The sequence below is a fragment of the Plectropomus leopardus genome, chromosome 10 (genome assembly GCF_008729295.1).
Source record: "Plectropomus leopardus isolate mb chromosome 10, YSFRI_Pleo_2.0, whole genome shotgun sequence".
Taxonomy (NCBI): Eukaryota; Metazoa; Chordata; class Actinopteri; order Perciformes; family Serranidae; genus Plectropomus; species Plectropomus leopardus.
Genome location: NC_056472.1, coordinates 20,231,722 through 20,247,912, shown reverse-complemented (window position 1 = coordinate 20,247,912; position 16,191 = coordinate 20,231,722). Strand labels below are relative to the sequence as shown.

Genomic DNA, 16,191 nt, shown 5'->3' with positions numbered 1-16,191 from the left:
GAATATAATAAAAAAAAAAAGTGTGTTTTCTTTAGTGGATACAGCATTGGAGGTGGGGCCCTGTTGGTTCCTTATGAAAGTTGCATAGTGGTGCATGAAGCCAAAAAGGCTTGATTTTCACAGTATAAAATAACTCTTGTGATGGATAACTTCTGGTTTACTGCTCTGCTATTTTAAATGGGGATTCAAATGAATTAATTTTGATGTTATAAGATTGAATGGATCAAAATCCAGTGGTAAAACGAGTCATTGTTCAGGGGTTACGACGCTGGAAAAAAACGTACCCTCTAACTTACAGACGTCTTTTTCCCAATGTAAATCTTTGGGATATGAAATTATTTTGTTCAGTGTTTCTTCTGGTTTTAATCACCTGGTCTGTTTGTTTTGACCTCTGCAGATAATTCGGCTCCTGGTAAAAAAACCTCCTGAACAATAAACACTGAAGGAATCCTGACCGGGAGTTCACGTTTATTGGCACACAGGATGAGTTTCAGCCGGCTGCAGTCTGCAGTCCTCACCGCTGCATGCCACTGAATTCTACACACTGTTCCTAAAAAGTTGGGCTCAAGAGGGGCGACTGGGGGCGAATAAGGTGAGAAATACCTGAATCTGTCTGTAATCTGTTCCCCTCATGAATATCTCCTCGTAAAATGTTTTTTACTTTAACTCACAATGTCAGACTCTAAGCTCACTTGCTCACCCTTAGCAGCGTTCTTCCTGGATCCACACTTCAGATTAATAACACTCAAGTGCTGGTCAGGGACATCACAATTTGAACAAATGAGACCACATTACGTAGCAGATCAGTGAAAAAAAAATACTGATTTTACTTTTGATGTTCACTTGTTCAGTTACCTGCATATATATGAAACTCTAAAGTCAAAGAGAAGGTCTGGCTGTCTAGGGCAGGTGTTTTTTCAGTGAAGTTTATTGTACATGACCTTCACTATTCTTTGCATGCGTCTGCAGTGCCGACAGCAGAGGCAGGAGGTGCTTTGTGTGTGAGTTGTCTGTACGATTCTTGTGGAAGCCATATCTCCAGACCGCCTCAAGGGAATTTCTCAAATTCGGTACAAACGTCCACTTGGACTCAACAATGAACTTATTAGAATTTGGTGGTCAGAGGTCAACGTCACAGTGACTTCACCAACCATGTTTTCAGCCACAACTAAAAAATTCACACTCTAATTATGACAAAATTTCATTTAAATATCTAATAGGATAAAATGATGAAGTGATGGAATTTTTTAACCCAGAGGTCAAAGGTCAGCTTCACTATGACATCACGATATTCTGCAAAAGCACTTTTCTGGCCATTATTCAGTGTCATATCTCAGGGACAGAAGAGGAGACACTTGGTCAGATACTAAATTCAGGACACTAATCTTGGATGTCCACCTTGAAACTGTGCTGATTGTAGAGATCCTGTGTGATGACAGGTTGAAGACTTGTGTGAAACATTCGCGTTTGCAATTTGTAGCATCTTTGCAGCAACATCCATCTTTGAAGCATTGTCTACTGTCATGGCTACATATAAAAATGGACAGACATCGATGTACACTGAAACTGCAACTTGACACTTGACAGGTTTGCAGAGGCATACAATCACGAGGCCATTAATATATGTATGTATACGTATATATATAATTTATTGGTTTTGTCAGTTTACAGATCTTTCCAATCCATTTCTCAGTTTTATTTTGACCGTGTCCTGGCTATTGTTTGTGCCTCACAATAAAGAAAGGATTTTATCTATGCATTTTTCTGATGCAGTGACCATAACAGCCTTACAGCGAATTTTTTGACATGCAGACATTATTAATGTTCATACTCAGTAATTCTATTTTATTAGGAGTTGAAAAGGGGAAATTCCTCACTGTAAGGATCGGCCTCGCTGAAATTCTTGCTAACCTTGACTCTTTTTTTTTTCACTTGAGGGATGAACACCCAATTCTTCAAATATGATCTCATTATTGCAAGTATGGAATTGTGTTTTCAGACTGACTCATCTATCTCACAGGATGAATTCTCATTAGGGTGGAGAAAACCAATTCTCTCTTGCTTAATAGCAAGTTTTCCCCCCCTTTGCTGCTTTCTGCCTGCTGGCTGCTGTGGATCCTGATGCCTGATCCTTATTTCTCTCCGCTTGGTAACTCGATGGAGCCGCCCGCGGTGACCAAGAAAAGCCCTTTATCCCTATTATCTGACGCTGACTTACAGTATATCAGAACCGGGTCCAGACACACATTTTCACATCTTTTGTCTTCTAACCTCCACAAAATGTAGAAAGCTACTCATTACCAGTCTTGTCTGTGCAGGTGATGCTGGTGCAAGACAACTTTTTGTCTGATTTTTATGGTAATGCATGGAGATCATGAATGTCTTCTTTTATTATTCCACTCAATGCCAGCCTGTGCAAGGGTTAAGTACTCTTCTCGGGAGATTTCCATGCTCCTGTGTGAACCTGTAGAGTAGATGAGAAGCAGCGTGTATGTCAGTGAGGTATGTGTGTGTGTGTGTGTGTGTGTGTGTGTGTGTGTGTGTACACACCCCAATGAAGGGGAGTGTACGTGCAGACAGAACACCTTCAACCTCCTGTCTCCTGTCTGTTTTACCTCAGGGGAAGAACCAGCTGCCTAAAAGTCATACTCTGTGTTAGCCTAGTGTTTATTCACCGGGGAGAGACACATGCTACCGCAGCCATGGGGAAGCAGGTAAGATCTGATAAAGAAACACTTAGAGGCATCAGGTGAGGGGAGTTTAATAAAGGCTGGGTTGTAAATTTCCTTTCTATTGCACAGAATAGGAATAGTCTCAGACTCAACAGTGGGACTCTTGAGGGCAGTGGTGGAGTGTAACTAAGTACATTTACTCAAGTACTGGACTTAAGTACAAATTTGAGGTAATTTAATGTCATTTTATACTTTTACACCACTACATTTTCAGAGAGAATTTATTAAAAAAATTAATTTTTAATTTTGGGGATGTTTTTTCTATTCTTTATTATTATTATTATTGGTGGTAGTAGTAATAGTAGTAGTAGTAGTAGTAGTAGTAGTATTTTTTTTTTTTTTTTAAATTTTTTGTTTTAGAGGTGTTTATTGTTTTGTTTGTTTGTTTTTAGATTTTCCGCATTAGGTACTTTAACTTTTAGAGCTTTTTTCCGAATATACTGACATACTTTTACTTAAGTAAAATTTTCAATGCAGGACATTTATTTGTAACACTTTTTACAGGGTAGTATCAGTACTTAAGTAAAGAATCTGAATACTTCCAACACTACTGCATGAGGGAACCACGTGTCGTTTGTCAGAAAAAGTGATATCCTAAACCATTACACATAAACTTTCTGCTAAATTTCAAGTCCTCCTCAAATAGATCTACAGCAATGCACGTCAGTCACGGCACGTTATCTATTGTACTCGGATACTGATTTGTCCTGCATAAATCAACATACTGCACAGTCAGTAAAATATTAGGGACACACATACATGGATGCACATGAGTGAACAACCAAGTTTGTGCGAGAAAAAGCTCCGCACTTTATTTCTCAGAGAGAATTCTAATTTAGAGGTGAGCCGGATAAAAACAAGTTCAGTCTTGTGTGCACATGCATCACATCTGCTGACAGCTGAAAACACTGATATCAGCTTCCTCATAAAACAACTGCTGGCATATTATTGAATTGGCAAAATATGTAACATTTCCTGTGCACAGGAAAGAATTTAGCTGTTATGCTTTTTGTGTCCAAGTTTTATGTATTTCCACAAGAAAGCTTCTTGTTTTCGACTTGTTTCGGTGAGAGCTGAAGCAATGGTGTGTTGTTCTAAGAGAATGCGTAATTGTGCCAAATAACTGTGGATAGGGAACTCTGGTGAATTCATTTGGTTTTCAGTGTTTTCCCTCATGCAGGCATCTGGTTCTGCTATTGCTCTAAAACGCCCTCCTTCCCTCTGTTTTAGGAGCCTCAAAGTAAAGCATTCTTTCTTCGTATCAGTCTTTTGAGCCTTCGGGATTGAATTCATCCAACAATCCATTCTCAGATTATATGAGGAAAGACAGTTCACTTCGAATGTATTATTATTTCCTTGAGTGCTTCAAATGTGTGGTGATCCATCTCTCAAATCTCGCTCTCATTACAAAGCTCTGTTTCTTCGATCTTCGTGCCAAATGATAAACAAAACTGTCTCCATCAGGTCAGCAGTGCCAGCTCCACCAGCAGCTGTGAGCTCTCTGCGCCTGCTTGTTGTGACAGAGAGAGAGCCAATGCCGGTTCATTGTCGGAGTCAGTGAGCGTGGATGGAAATGGGGTACTTGTATATGAATGTGTGCGGACTCACTCACAGAAAAATATTCCTTTTATCAACGATACCTCTTCGGGAAAAGTAAATGTTTAATCCATTTTAAACTCCGGAGAATGTGCGTCACAGGCCAAGATTTGAGGAATGTGTCCCAGAATGTCTTGAAGGAATGTTTTGTTGACATGTAGATGAAGTGAAGATATTTAGTAAGGCCACACTGAGCCAAGGCTCACGGCTAAAGCAGAAAACTGATCACTCTGACTGTCTCTTAACCTTAAGAGCGTCTGTAAGACGTTGAAGACAGGCCTCTTGAATCTGTGTGCTTTAAACACTGGTGTTTATCAGTGATAGTGCTAACTGCAACAGTGACAACACTGTCAAAAATGTCTCATCCTGAGCAGATAGTGTTTTGAAAGCATCCCTTGGCCCGGATGCAGCTGACCCAGATCCGAACAGCTGGGCTGCTGCCTTTGGCTCTGACGTCTCATTGGACGCATGAACACAGCACACCACAGCAGATGTTCAGACCTCCTCCAGCATTTCTTGGTGTAGGAGTGAAGTGTGAAGGGATTCAGTTTCTCTGACTGCAGGACGAAGAAACAGCGAAGGTGTTGAAGTCAAGCATTATACGTTCTATATATAAGATTAGTCTTTTAGCAGATTAGTAGGGGGATGTATTGGCAGAAATGGAGTAGAAAATTGGTAGTTCTCATTGTTTTCTAATCACTTGAAAATAATTATCGTTGCGTTTTTGTTGCCTTAGAATGAGACGTTTATATCTACCTAGGGAGCAGTTCCTTGTCATAGGTTTATACAGGGTTCCCACGGTCATTGAAAACCTTGAAAAGCGGTGGAAATTCACATTCATATTTTCCAGGCCAGGATAAGTAATGGAAATGATAAAAGCCATTGAACATTTTGGAAAAGTCGTGGACTTGGGTTATTTTGAATGAAATTGTTACACTAATCTTCCTCTGAAGTATTGTATATATTGGTACATAACGGCAAATTTATTTTCTGTGGCTGACGACATAATGTAGCTCTAGTATGCGCTGATGTGTGGCAATGTTTTGTTTAACACCACGTTTTTCTCATTTTCTCCCCACTTTCTGTCTCCCCATTCATACATGCCAGCTACCCGATATTATGTTTGAATAGAGTTTTAATCTAATTTGTTTAAAAAATGGCGAGACATTTTTTTTATTGTGGAGCCTCGAGAAGTCATGGAAAAGTTTAAAAAAAAATTGTCCAGGAAAATATGTGGGAACCCTGTTTATACTGGATGCCAGGATGGCGCGTATTCATTCTAATGTCGTTACCCGCCAAAAAATATTCTGGGTTTACACCTGCGGTATGCTGTCCACTGAATATGCACAGTGGTGTTTCTCCCTGCCCGTAGGTTTCTGTTCTGCTCATAGACTTCACACTGTGATGAGGTCACTTACTTTTGAATCACTTTCTTGGTTGAAGGGAAAATTTTAGCAATATAAAACACCCATGGTTAAAAAAAATCATAACTGAAAGAGTCATAATTGACCTGGTTTGAAGTTCGAGGAGTTCTGTCAACAGTTTTACAGACATCTCTTTTACAATGGTGGTCTGTAGGTTAAATGTTTTTTGGGCTGCAGGGGACTTTCTCGTTGCAGTATTGCAATTGGCTGAGCTGCTTTCCTGGGGGGTCTGGTCCTTGTCCTCAGAGTCCGCCATGTTACTTTGCCTTGTTTCTACAGAAGCCCAGAACAAACAAATCAAACACTAGCTCCTGATAGGGTCATGAGAGCATTGAAAAAAACACAGATTTTTTAACTTGGAATTGTTGAAGTCCGTGTTTTTACTGGTTTTAATCACCCGGTCCGTTTGTTTTGGAGAGAAAGAATCCTCTGCATGTTATTTGGCTCCTGGTAAAAACCTCCTGAAGGTCCGATCATAAGTTTTTAGAGAAAAAAGGTGAGCTCACATTAGCAGGTGCTAGGTAAGCAGCCCATTTCCGACATGCCTGACAGTGATGAAGACACACTGATTTATAACAGGAAGTTGCTTTATTTGGTGTTTTTGTCAGTTTTAATCACTGCGTCCATTTGATTTGCAGAGGAGGTAACCTCTGTGGACAAAAAAAACTGAATGTCTGTGTTAGAGGTGTGTGAAATTAGTCATTAGGGAAGACGGCAAAGAGGATACAGCCTTCAACCGCTGTGCTTTTGGCCAAATCTCAGTTTTATTTTTTGATGAATTATTTTTTTGCCCCATTGATTTGAACTTTGCAAGGGCCTGTTAATTTTGGGAGAATGTTTATTTGGGAGTTTTAAATTTCACTTGAACGTAACAGTCTGACAGATCAGTTTAGTGACACACAACAACTCTCATAACATCCTGCAAATCAGTCGACACACCAAAAGCACCCTGGATCATCAAACAAAAACAGTGAGTAAACAAAACCAGTGAGTAACCAAATACAGCGAGTTGGTCATATCCCGTGGCGTCTGTGGGCAGCTATTTTAAGGTTATTTAGCTGCAATAGTCTGGATCAGAAAAAAGGTGAGCACAGATAAAGTTATCTGAGAAAATAGGTGGGAATCCATTAGTAGGTACTGGGCCGAAGAAACACTGATTTGTAAAGAGAAAGTGCTTAAATTAGAGTTTTTACTGGTCCTCCATTTGTGTCGGAGATAAAGAGCCCTCTGCCGATAAGTTGGCTCCCGGTACAATCCTCCTGAGCAATGACCATTCAGGAAATTTTAACGGGGAGAAGCTTTAGCTTTTTGCAATCTGCTATCCTCACAACTAGATGCTACAATATCTCTGGAAAAATCTGTCACACTGTTCCTGTAAATGCTAGAGCTACTTGTAAAAAAAAAAAAAAAGACTGTATTTGGAATTTTGGGGGTTGGGGTTTAGGTGGGGTTTGCAGATGGGGAAGTGATTGAGTGCTTCATTTGCACCGTCTCTGATAAGATAAGTCCAGTGTTGTTGATGAAGGGAGATTCTTGATAAAATGTGACACTAGTTTTCTCCTGTAGATTCCTCAGAAGCTGGAAGCAATTACAGACTTCTCCAAGCAGCAAAGAATGTAGCAGGCGTTCACCGCACCCTTTCAGAAGGATTCATTTTTTTCAGGAAAAAATAAAAGCCAAGACTTTCAGGCAACAGTGCTGTGGTGTGGACTAAACATAACACATGACCTTACTTTCCCAAAAGCTCCTTCACAGTTTGATTTCAGTGGGAAACACCAGACAGTGCAATATTTCATTGTGTTGCTTTTAACCACACAGTATAACTGTTTTTCTTGGTGGGTGATGTTTTAAAGTTTCCTCTGGCCTTTTTTTCCTTCATATTGTTACTTCTTTTTCATTCCATGAGAGCAGACAGTAAACCATTGCTACAACTTCTGATGCACAGCGAATAGCATATCGATTTAAATTTTAAACAAGTGTCTTTAAAGGGATAGTAAATATTTTTCCTCCCACCTGTAGTGCTATTTATCAATCTAGATTGTTTTGGTGTGAGTTGCCGAATGCTGAAAGCATCGACAGTAGAGATGTCTGCCTTCTTTTACATATTATGACACAAGGTGGCTCTCACATGCACATGCTATGTTGTTAACAGTTTCATGAGGGAACTATTTTTTTCTTCTGAACTACACCTGCCAACTGTACCACTGTGCAGAAGGAAGCGTGCATCTTCTCATTGGCAAGATGCTCCTGTTCGTGGCGTCCTGCTCTGCTGAGCTGTAATATTAGCTCGCTCTGTGGTGCTATGTGAGCAAGCAGTAGATGCACATCTTCATCTGTGCAGTGATACAGTTTGCATTAGTAAGAAAAAATTGCCCTACATTGAACTGCTCACAACAAGGTCTGTGGATTATCTGAAGTAACCGGATCTTGATTTCTGGAGACACTGCTGTTGCGTTTTTCAAATGTGTTTTTTGGTGGTTTGAGCACTGCAAGCTGAGTGCTATCTTGTTGCATTATATTAGAGAAAAGGCAAACATCTTTACAGCTGATATATCCAACACTCAGCAACTCACATCAAAACAATCGAGATTTTTAAATAGCTGTACAGGTGAGAGGCAAATATGTATGTTCAAATTGGGGATGAACTGTCTTATCATTGCTCCTTACCGAGACAAAGCTAAGCAGTTTTCTTTTACCCATGGCATCCCTGAACTGTACATCTAAATGATAAAAATGTTACAGTAAAATAAACCAAGTATTGTGCAAGTACTTGCACTAATACTGTACTGTACTAGTGCAAATTTAACTTTCTCATATTAGTAGTATTTCCATTTGTTTTTGCAACTCTATATTTCTACTCCACTACACCTCAGAGGTCATTATTATACTTTTTACTCCACTTCTTTTGTCTTGCAAGTGTTCCTTTTTAAGTTGAGAAAATTCTCCTTAAGCTGAATTAAGTATTTAAAAACCCTCTTGGATATGTCGGACAATGTATTGTCACAAAGCTGAAAAAATGATTATTTTTAGAGATTTGTGATTCTCAAAGGACAGCGACGCTACAAATATGTGATGATCATATGATGCATTACTGTAGATTAAACTACTCAACAGTATATGAGTTAAAATGAGCACAACTTGGAACATCCACAGCAGTACAATGCAACATACACGTTATTGTATCAGTAATATTAATTCACAATCATATGTAATAATGAAACGCTGGGAGGGAACATTTTACTGCACAATTAGTCTTGGGTTTTTTTGGTACTTTTGATACTTAAAAGTAGATTTTGTTGATAATTCTTGCATACTTTACTGAAGATAGGTTTTGAATGCTGGGCTTTCACTTGTGGAGGAGTATTTTCACAGTGCTGCTCTAGTAAAGCATCTGAATACTTCTTCCACCACTGTTTAGTACGCCTGTTTATACAAGTCTTTCATACTAGATTAAATAGCAGCTTCTATTTGTTTGCTGTGTCATATAAGAGAAAAGGCTGACAGTTGATTCCGTTGTTGACAAAACCATGAATGCGCCGATAAACCTGCAGCCTGCTCAGAGAAAAAGAATCAATTCCAGGTCAGTGCTCACAACAGTCCTATATATTAAACCACATTAAATGCACAGCAGATATTTTCTACACTTCATCATGCCTGCGTGATAAACAGCTTTAACAATTAAACAGGGGCAATTTTCTCTTAAACTGCACCAAACAGCATGCTGTTGAAAGTTTGAAGATAAATTGCAGGAAGTGTTAATTGGCTTGGTGTTCATTTATTTGCTTGATGTTTGGATTGATTGTGTGTTGCTTGGTTATGGGCTATGTGCCTTGGGGATGAAAGCAATTAAAATCTTGAACCTTTGCCATGCTGAGGACAGACTCTGCTTTCATCTTATTGTTTACTGGCAAAACGAGGAGTGGCTGTTTTGGACCGTCCTAGTTAGGAAAACAATCATTGCTGCTTAGATCAGCATTCAAAAAGACAATATTGACGCCAACGCATGTGCTAACTCAATTAGGCACGTGCTTTAATTAGAGGAGTGTCTGAGGGCTTAATAGCAAATGATAAAGATATTGTGCTTTGTGTTGCCTTGTATGTGGTCTGTGATCTGATGAGCGCCATTTAGTGAGCAGCACATTTATTGTGAGGATGTATGGAGCTGTGTATTAAATGCAACCATGCAGCAGAGCCCTGGAGACTGATCCCATCTGTTCGGGGCCTGGTGGTGTAGTCAGAAACTCATCAAAATGTGCTCCCAAAGGTTCACGCACCCCCTCTTTTGTCTCCCCATTTGCTACATCTTTGTCTTTTTGCCGAGAGGGTGGGGAGCCAGGGGCAAGAGCTCAACCCCAAAGAGAGAAAAGAGGGGGGTGATGGACCCGAGCATTAATGGAGACAATATCCATGAAATGACCCAGTGGAAGTGACGCTTCCTGGGCATGTTTTACGCTCGTATGAGCATAAGGCTGGAGCTGGGGCAGGGTGGGGAGCTCGAGCAATGAGGGAGGGAGAGTGGAAAGAGGCAAGACAGGATGCTACTGTATGTTTTGTTTAGTCTCTCATCCTTGTGCTACTGAACCAGAATGGTGAGCCATTAATGGGAGCTGCATCTTCTTGCTGCGTTTTAGATGATCACACTGGACTATAGCACGTAAGTGAGGCTAACTGCCTTTCATTTTGGCTGCTGATTTTAACAGAGAAGTTGTGGTGATTTGCTTTAGTAAGCTGGCAAAGTTGTTTTGACCACTTTGTCCTCCTGATGCTTAAATGTGACTCTTGTCGAGCATGAAAGTGTTTTCTTATGTTTTCCCTTTTGTGTTATGTAGATTTGGATGCCCAAAGTTTACATACAGATTTCAGTATTTCTTTGTTGAGTGTAAAATGAGTCTGCACGGAGCACAAGGTGAGGCATAACCTTCTAACATGATGACGTAGCTCACAGATGTCTCCTCCCTGAGAGAAATCCTGTTTCTTTTTCACCCATCAAAGTTTACGTAACGTCAGATTTCACAGCCTATTTTGCTCCAACTTCTTATCTGCTCCTTCAGGAAGGGTTTTTTTTGGCCCTTTTCAGGTCTTTGTCCAATTAATACAGCTTGATGTGCCAACCTCCACCAAGAGAGCTGCCTCAGGCAGCAAATGGCCTTATTTAGTGGGGATGAATATTCATTTGTTTTGAATAATTATTTTCAGCAGTGCTGTTACTTATTGATAAGAAAATAAATGTACAGTGTAATTCAGCATATTTTCTGGAAGTAATTTTACTAGGATTACACCAAGAACATCAGCATCTTGATTGCCACTTATACAAATATATAAACAAAAAAATATAATTGTCATTGTCAGCTTCGTAACCTCTGGACGGGATTATTTTGCAGCTGTTATATCAATTAGTTATGATTGAACAGACAGTTTGTCTTTTGTCAAAACTGATACATAATGACAGAGATGATGCCCCGTTGGATTTAAACAATATCACAGTCCTTTTGATTTGTGGAATTTAAATTGACAATTTAATACACAAAAATAAATGTTTTTCATCCTGTTTCCGGACAGAAAGCCAGGGCTAGTCAGGTTGGATTTTTAGTGGGTGAAGTGGGAGTAGTTGCTGAAACCGCAGCCCAGACAATTCCTCTGTCTTTTTTGGAATGGTTAAAACAGAAATGGACATTTTCCACTTAATGTTTATTGCAGTTCAGAAAAGGGGTGGGGGCGGGGGTGGGGTGACTTTGGATTGACCCTGGAGTGGCAAAAAACATTTTCACCTTTTAAAAAGCACTGGCCTCAAATGTCAGTGGGACTCCACAGTCCATGTAAATGTCATGAGTTTTATGGCATTTTATTGCACTGAAATGAATCTTAGGGTGAGAGAGGGATGTAGCGAAGTCATTATTTCACAGGCAATTTATGGAGACGTAGCAGTGTGTGGCCTCGGGCAGTGGCAATAACACTGTCTTGTAGATTTTCTTGCTGTTGTAAATTACTGGATAGCTGGCGTACATCTGAGGACCGATGTGAGAATAATGCAGCATTGCTGTGTCTGTGTTTTACATAGGAAATTGATGTGTGCTGTGCTGTTTACAAATCCATTAGTGAGTGCTGAATGAATGGAAGTCATGCTTAATTTGTCTATTGTCTCTCCTTACTTGTCCGACTGAGAGTTTAGCGGCGGGCACTGGGAGCAGAGTGACCCCTCTCAGGTATTGTTCTGCTGCTAACAGTGTCTTTACATGTTTCTTTTCCTTACAAAATGCAGCAGACTTTCAGACTGGCATGGGATGTTGGAAGGAACTGGAGAGTGACAGACAGCAGTAGGCTTGACTGAGAAACAAACAAGCTGTGAAGAGAAGAGCTGAAGGTTTGCCAATGAAAAGATTAGAGTGGCATTTGGCTCCGGCGCCAAGATGCATCGTTGCTCTCGCCACACCGCCATGGCAACGGAAGCTTTATGCTTTCCTCCCAGTCCCCCCACTGAGCGTCCAGACTGTACCGAAGAGTCATTTAAAGATCTTGTCATTCTTATGTCCACACGGATATTTACAGTGCATTATAGTTCCACTTTTATTAATGCAGCTGTGTTAAATTGACATTTGCTGTGTCAGCTTTGATTAGTCACTCATTTCCAGAGCTTTATTTCCTTTTGAATGACATGTAAATGAGCAAGCTGCATAAAAGTCCATTATAAATGTGCACACAACCTCAGCTGAGCATCTCTCCAAGGCCCATCCATCCCAGTGCTCCCATTTGTCATGCAGGGCACCTCTGATCCCCGGTGGCCAATCAGGAGTGCCTCCTTGGCTGCTAAAAGCAACCCCCCCCCCTCCCTCTTCGCCACCTCATCATCAGTTGTGATTGACAGCCTCCCACAGGAAGGAGGGGGGTTATTTACCTCCTTATGTTCTCATGGGACTAAGTTAATGATCCCAGCCAACAAAATAATACAAAGAGGGAAAAAGCCTGAGAAGTCGGCGCCTGGTTGAACCATTTGGAGCCGTTTCGGCTTCCTTTAGAGGGGATTAGAGAAGAAGGGGTTGTGTGAGGAGAATTTCAGAGATAGCGGTGAGACAGACGAAGCAGCAGAGCCCAGACAGAGAGTAGGAGCTAAAGTGAGGCTTCTGAAGAAAGCCGGTGTTTTCAGAAAAATCTCTTCCTTGGCTTTATTTCTGTATTCATCTGTCACCCGGACTGTGGACTGTCTGGTTGACTGACTTAGAGACTGCGAGGTAAGGGATCATCTATATTTCCAGTGGGTGATACTTTAAAGGTCCCCTTTAGGTCTCTTTCTGACTTTAAAGTTTGGCTTTGAAAAAGTTTTTGTGCGCTATAATAAACATGCTTTGCAGTGTTCTACACACTTTTTTGTCTGTATGTTTGAAATTTAGCAGATTTATGTTTTGCTGAAAGATGAACACAATGAACACAAAATATCTGTGTTTTATTTTAAAACTAAATTCCTCTGCAACTGAATTGAATATTTTAGGCTTTATTGCATATACTGCTGTAACTTGTGCAATGGGTCTCATGCATTTGCCAAGATCTTAATAGGTTTAAGTTTCTTCAAGTCATTATCTACCTTCAAATCTAAGTTTTGTTTTCATTGCTCTCACATTTCTTTAATGGGTTATTGAACCCTGCAGGCTAACCTGAAACACAAGAAGTCCTGGCAGGGGCTTTGGTTTTTCTACTAATCCAAATCAATCTGTGCCTTATGCACTGTGGTTTTACCACATAGCATAAACATTTGCTTTACACAGAGATTCTGTATCAAAAACACTGACTTGATGTCGCTGACAAGGTCATTTGAGGTAACGGCCTCTAACTAAATACCTCAAACCTTAAACAGTGAATGCAGGCTCAAATCCAGAGCTGAGATCAAACTTTATGTGATTGGCAATGCTGTTTGGATGCCAGCGGTGTCAGTCAGCACATGTTTGTGTTGGGACCATTTTAGCCAAAGAGCAGTGCCAACAATGCAAGACAACTTTCAACACTTTCTAAGTCAACTGTCGCAAAACCACAATGCATTCCTGTGTGTTTCCATTTCGTTGATCGTCTAAAGAAATAAGGTTGCTGAATGCAGGTTTCCAACTAAAAGTGATGTGCTTGATTGCCATCTGTGCTAATGAGTGTGGCAACTGCCAGCAGAATATGGTTGTGGGAGAAAAACACTGGATTGTCTGTTAATATATTGTTAATCCATGTTAGCACTGGCACTGGGACTCAGACACAAAGCATCACTGTCCTCCCAGGAGAGTATAATCATCATTGATTACTGTGTTTGCTTCTGCACTATTTCATTTGGCTGTATGGAATCTTGCCTTAAGCACCAAACACATTTGCAGCTTTAGCAGTTCAGATTTTGCCCAAACACAGTAGCTTTTAAATGTCATCACACTGCTTATGCAAAAATCAAGAGACAATGTGTTATTAATGCACTTAATGTTGTTTTTGTGGTGTGCAGCTTCAGCTATTTGGATGATGTTTAGTCGAGGATGACAAAAAAAGCTTTGTTTAGAGTTATGGCAACACTCCATGCTCTGATAGCCTCCAGTGATAGACCAAACCAGCAGAAGTCCTGCCCCTTTTATGTGATTGGCCATTGCAACAATTTGCAGCCCACTGTGTGTACATGGGATAGGTACAGTCCTCAGTGAGAGGAGTGAAAAGAGTGGAAAGTTTCGATCCTCCTACTGGTTTTCTGTGAGCTTAGAGGATAGGGTTAGAGGGTCAGAAACTCACAGAGAGCCAGAGAGACGAGTCACTCTCCTCAAAGTTCATACCACTGCACTGGATCAGCTTTGGCGGAGCCCAAATATCAACAGTGACTGACTTTAAAGGTGGCTCTTTCCTCTCTCGGATGTAATCATGTGGCGGGTAAGTCAGAAGGTTATTCTTAACAGAGTCTGTATTTTATGTTACTGCGCCTTCATGTTTTGCTACCAAAACATTGAGTCATCATATGTTTCCAAGCCTCTGGGCAGAGCTTTGTGCAAGTGCTGAGGTTGTTTGGCCTTGTTGTGTTCACAGATTCCTTCATGTTGTGAACTGTGGATAATACTTGAGGGATAAGATGACTAAGTGAGAAGGCTGAGGGGAATTTCTGTGATTTAAAAAGCGTCAAAGAGAGTGGGAGTAGCTGAAGTAGGTTTCCAGTGTTAAAGCATCTTTTCAGTGTAGAATTTCTTAAAATGTATGCATTTTCACAGGCTCTATCGAAAAGAATGTACTATAATTTGTTAGAAGGATCACTTGAACGTATCTTGACATATTATTTCTGGCTCTCCTTTTCTCAGTCATCATAAAAGTTTTTTATTACCTTTACTCAAACAGAGAGCTCCTCTGCAGCTCTGAGGGAGATAAACCCAGCCTTTCATCCATAATCTGGCGGCCTCATGACCCACAGAATACCTTTAACTCGACAGATAAGATAAAAGATACTGACTTTTCTTCCCCTGCTACATGCACATGTGCTCTGGTGATGCATCTGGACACGGTTTGTGACAGGCCTACATGCATAGGAGTCGTTTTACATGAAACTAATGAAGAGTAAAACTGGGGCATTGCTGTTGGGTCCATGGTCTCCCTTATTAATTAGTAACTTATCTTGTTCCTGTGAGGAGGAATGTTAGACATCTTCCCACCAGAGTGCGCCGCCTTTGATCACAAGTGTGACAAATAGATATCAAGCTGTCACCATGGCAACACATGTGGAGATCTTCATAGGGAGCAGATGTATTGGTTTTAAGAGTAGGTTGAGATGTGCCTCGTTGAACTGCAGATTTGTGAATATTAATGGTTGTTATTATTATCATTATTATTGTTTTTGTTAAGATAAGAAAAGATAATTTTTTAATAATCCCACAGTGGGGGACTTTGCATCATTACAGCAGCAAAGGGGACAGTGCAAAACAAGAAGCATCAGTGGAAAACACAGAACAGTACAGTAAACATTCAAAAGTTCAAAATGCAAAATATAATAAACAAAAAGGCTTAATAACTGTATTCACATTGTTGCACATAGGAAATATAGATATTGCACAGTTTGGTATTTACTGATATTGCATGGGTGATTGATGCTAAAAAGACACATTATAAAAAGTGAGGCTGGTTCTTCTTCTTCCTCTTCTTCTTGTTATTATTACTGTTATTATTATCATTATTATTATCATTTTTTAATTAGTTTTTGCTCATCTGTAGCATTGGAAGGAAATCTAACCATATATTATTTAAAATATTTTTTAATTAAAAATGTTAATAAAAAAATGGTATTAACTCTTTTTCATATAGTAAAAATAGACCTATTATTATTATTATTATTATTGTTTGATTGCAATTTCTTTGTTTGTAGAATTTGTATTTTTTTTTACAAAACAATTTAGCAATAGCAATTTTAATAGTAGTTTTTTTAAAAAAAAAAAAAAAAAACAGTTAGTAAT

The 16,191-nt window shown here is 39.8% G+C and overlaps 1 protein-coding gene across 3 annotated transcripts in view; it reads left to right on the top strand.

Moving 5' to 3' along the window:
• The first annotated feature begins 2,620 nt into the window (after window positions 1-2,620).
• The window catches only part of mid1 (midline 1), a 36,994-nt gene continuing 23,423 nt past the window's right edge, over window positions 2,621-16,191 (top strand). For 2 of the 3 annotated variants that reach the window (XM_042494742.1, XM_042494739.1), the window contains exon 1: window positions 14,491-14,629. The gene's annotated coding sequence lies outside the window, so the exon portion shown is untranslated. Of the gene's footprint in view, window positions 2,715-14,490; window positions 14,630-16,191 lie in introns of those variants that run through there. The other variant, XM_042494741.1, reaches the window with a different exon arrangement.